Below are 4,291 nucleotides of genomic sequence, written 5' to 3'. Positions count from 1 at the left end.
TGAGTTCAGACAGTGGTGAGGGGCAGCTGACATTATAGGGCTTGTCCTCTGGAAGGACTGTGGGCCCACCCACTCACTGTGCCTGAGCAGTCCTCCTCAGTCCTGGAAGAGGCTGTATCTGGATGGAGGTGATTAGCCTAGTGGAAGCTCTGGCTGCCCCAAGTCCAGCTGATCACCCCAAGGGTTGACAGGATTTTCACACTGGTTGGGAAGCTCAGCTCTCAGCCAGAAAGCCTCAGCAAGTACCTGTAGGGCAAAAGTTGCCTCCAGTGTTTAAACAAGTACTGTTGGCTCTGTTGGCTCTTATTTTCTTATTTCTGGCCTCTGAAGGAATCCTTTACTTCTCAACAGCTTTGCTATAGATCTTAAACATTTTAAATGTTTTATTTAGCATATTAACTTGTGCTGTACTAGAAGGTTTTCTTTGGACATTTAGCCTATCATTTGAGCCTAGCCACCGAGGGCTAGAATTTAGCTGTCCCTTGCAAAATGGCATTAGTGGTTAACCAAGAATCATATTCTACTGAAGAAATATAGGTATTGTAATCTGTTAGCTGTCCATGTTCATTCTTTTTTTTTTTTTTTTGTGGTACGCGGGCCTCTCACTGTTGTGGCCTCTCCTGTTGCGGAGCACAGGCTCCAGACGAGCAGGCTCAGCGGCCGTGGCTCACGGGCCCAGCCGCTCCGCGGCATGTGGGATCTTCCCAGACCGGGGCACAAACCCGTGACCCCTGCATCGGCAGGCGGATTCTCAACCACTGCGCCACCAGGGAAGCCCCATGTTCATTCTTTAATTCAATAATCATCTATATAGGTAAGCCAGTGTACTATATACCGTTAGGAATCCAAAGACAACAGAATCAACTTAAGCCTAGCAGACTATCTATAAATCAGATAAGTATCTGGTAATTTTGTTTATAGTTTACCCATGACATAATTCTGTGTATTAATTTATTTAATTACAAATTTCAAAAAAATAAAAAGAATTTCCTTCCATTGTTGTTAAAGGAGAAACATCTAGATATGGCTATAGATTTGATTGATCATAATGTCTAAATTTGGGATTACTTATGAATTAATTTGCCAGTTACAAAGATATCTGTAACAAGGAATGCCCCTACTTTATTTTTATTTTTTATTGTTTTGAAAAGTTAAAAATTCCTTAATTTTTTATTCCTGGTACCACTACCACAATTTACAGGGCAATATACCTGATATAATGAAAAGAAAAAGACAAAGCTACAACAGGTAAAAGACCTCAGAAATGTACATCTAATTGACACTACATTGCATTAATCAATAGCTGCACTTTTTGCAAACTGTGGCTATGACAGTCCTGAACAAGAAGGGTTTCCTGTTAAGCTGCAGTACCTTTTCTAACTATGGATCATCGTTCCTTCTGTGGCAGAGTTTTACACTTGCTCTAATGCTTTTGGGATGACTGTCTCAAAGTAACCTGCAGCTTTCTTGACAACTCCTTGCTCTCTCTCTGCTAAGAACTGTAGCCCTTTTCTTCTGAGTTTTTAGAACCTTCTGCTACCATCCACCACTTCCACCACCAGATACATAACCACCACCAAAGGGACTGCCCAAGCTTCTTCCACCAAAACTGTCCCCCTTTATGGGTCCATAATTTGATTGCTGTTGTCCACTATAATTTCTAAAATCATTATAGTTCCCAACACCACCATAGTTACCTCCAAAATTTCCTCCTTCATTGTAACCATCATATCCTCCACCACTGCCTCCATATCCACCACCTTGGTTTCCATATCCAGGTCTACCACCACCAGCCTTCTCTTCCACCAAAGTTTCCACCATGGCCAAAGTTACCTCCACCACCTCTAAAGTTTCCTCCACCACCCGTAAAGTTGCCAGATCCACCTCCACGACCTCTTTGTGATCCAACAGACTGCATTTCTTGTTTAGAAAGAAATACCGCATTAATAGTGCAGTATTTCTGAACAACAATTTTATCAACTGTATCATGATCATCAAAAGTTACAAAAGCAAATCTTCTCTTTTTTCCACTCTGCCTGTCTTCCATAACTTCTATGGTTTCACTCTTGCCATACTTTTCAAAGTAGTCTCTCAAATTATATTCTTCTGTATCTTTTTTTTTAACATCTTTATTGGAGTATAATTGCTTTACAATGTTGTGTTAGTTTCTGAGGTAAAACAAAGTGAATCAGCTATACGTATACATATATCCCCATATCTCCTCCCTCTTGCGTCTCCCTCCCACCCTCCCTATCCCACCTCTCTAGGTGGTCACAAAGCACGGAGCTGATCTCCCTGTGCTATGCAGCTGCTTCCCTGTATCTTTTTTTTTTTTTTTTTTTTTTTTTTTTGCGGAACGCGGGCCTCTCACTGCTGTGGCCTCTCCCGTTGCGAGCACAGGCTCCGGACGCGCAGGCTCAGCGGCCATGGCTCACGGGCCTAGCCGCTCCACGGCATGTGGGATCTTCCTGGACCGGGGCACGAACCCGGGTCCCCTGCATTGGCAGGCAGACTCCCAACCACTGCGCCACCAGGGAAGCCCCCTGTATCTTCTTTAATAGCACCAACAAAAATTTTCTTCACTGTTAGATGGGCATCAACCTTGTGTGGTTGAGCACACATTGCTGCATCCACCTCTTCAACACAAGAGTTAGTCACAAAACCAAAGCCCCTGGAACGTTTTGTTTGGGGGTCTCTCATCACCACATAATCTGTTAAGTGTGCCCCATTTCTCAAAATGTTCTCTTAAGCTATCATCTGTAGTTTCAAAGCTCCGACCACCAATAAACAGTTTTCTCAACTATTCTGGTTCCTTTGGATCATGGCCCTGCAGTTTGAGACTGGACTCACCTCTTCCAAATTGAGTTCAATACGCCTCTACTTTAAGTGTAGTCAAGTAACTTAATTTCATGTAGGCAGCTTCCTTTTTTGCTTGGAGGGAATGTAGGTGTTGGCTCTTGTATTCTTTTTGAATGTTATTTTTAAAGCTATTTCTGTACCATCTGGTACACCATTATTCAGTTTCTTTAACAATAAATAGCAAAGTTGTCACTACCCTACAGAAATGAAGGCTATTGCAACTCTGCTTTCCTGAACTTGAGGCACCAACTTGATTAGAGAAGGGAAACTAAAGACTCCACTTCTCTCCCCTATCCCTCATCACAGCTGATCAAAGTCCTTTCTCCTGTACAATCTACCAATGGGGGAGGGGTACTGGTTTGCATGAAATTGTACAGTGAGTAATTGAGAGGTCAGTCTCTGAAATTCAAGTCCTGGTTTTGAAACATCCTAGTTGTGTTACTGTGGTAGGCTCTAACTTCAAGCCTGGGTTTTCCTCATGTATAAAACTGGGTGCAGTAGCACCTTTTGCAGGATTAGAGTAAATATTAAATAGGATAATGTATGAAAAGTGATTACATATATTATCTGGCATTTGTTCAGTGTTAAATAAATGTTGATATGAAGCTATGACACATGTGGTCCAGTCTTACAGCAGTATAGCAGTCAAAGCCTGGAAGTTGAAAAAAATCTAATATGCTCAGTCTCCTTACTTATACTTAACTAACCCTCTGAAGAGGACACATAGCCTTTAGCAACACTTCTTAAACCCTCTTTGCTTTCACACCTACTCAGTCAGTTATTTGACTCACCTTAAACTCCTGCCCCATAGACAAAGAGCCTCTCCTCCTTTCAGTCCTCCCTCTTCTCCCAATTTTGAATCACCTTATAGCAAGGAAAGACACTTCTCTTTGGAGATCTGAAGAAGAAAATGAGTGGGCAAAATCAAAATTCTCTTAGTGGTTGTTAACCACTGTTTGTTTGATGGTGATAAAATGGCCAACATACCAATATACAAAAACTGCTTTCTCCCATCACGTTTTATCAATTCTGATGTCCTTTTAAAAATTATCATTCATTCACACATTATTGTAGGGTTCTGCAGCCAGAAAACTGAATCACTGACCAATCAGATTCAAACGACTCGTAGTTTTGATGGTCGGGGAGTGGGTAATTTTGGAGCAAGATGCTCCAAACACTGAGTGATAATAAGAAAACCATAATACCATTTAAAGTATGATGTACATTTGTATTACACTTTACAATTTTATGAGTGTTTTCACATAAGTTATTTAATCTGATTCCCCACAAAAATCTTGTGAGGTTGGCAGACTGAGGATAATTGTCTCCTTTTTAATAAATGCAGAGACTGTAACATAGGAGACTGACATGGGAGGTGCTGCAGTGAGTGGCTTCAGACAGTCAGAGAGTCAGACAAGAGCCCTGGTCACCC

The 4,291-nt window shown here is 41.6% G+C and overlaps 1 pseudogene; it reads right to left on the bottom strand.

The window, feature by feature from the left end:
- Positions 1-1,536: 1,536 nt before the first annotated feature.
- Positions 1,537-3,668, bottom strand: LOC131762422 (heterogeneous nuclear ribonucleoprotein A3-like; annotated as a pseudogene).
- Between the last annotated feature and the right edge of the window lie 623 nt (positions 3,669-4,291).

The sequence above is a fragment of the Kogia breviceps genome, chromosome 9, assembly GCF_026419965.1.
Source record: "Kogia breviceps isolate mKogBre1 chromosome 9, mKogBre1 haplotype 1, whole genome shotgun sequence".
NCBI classification, from domain to species: domain Eukaryota; kingdom Metazoa; phylum Chordata; class Mammalia; order Artiodactyla; family Physeteridae; genus Kogia; species Kogia breviceps.
Note: the sequence above shows the minus strand (reverse complement) of the source record. Positions and strands in the feature narration are given on the sequence as shown.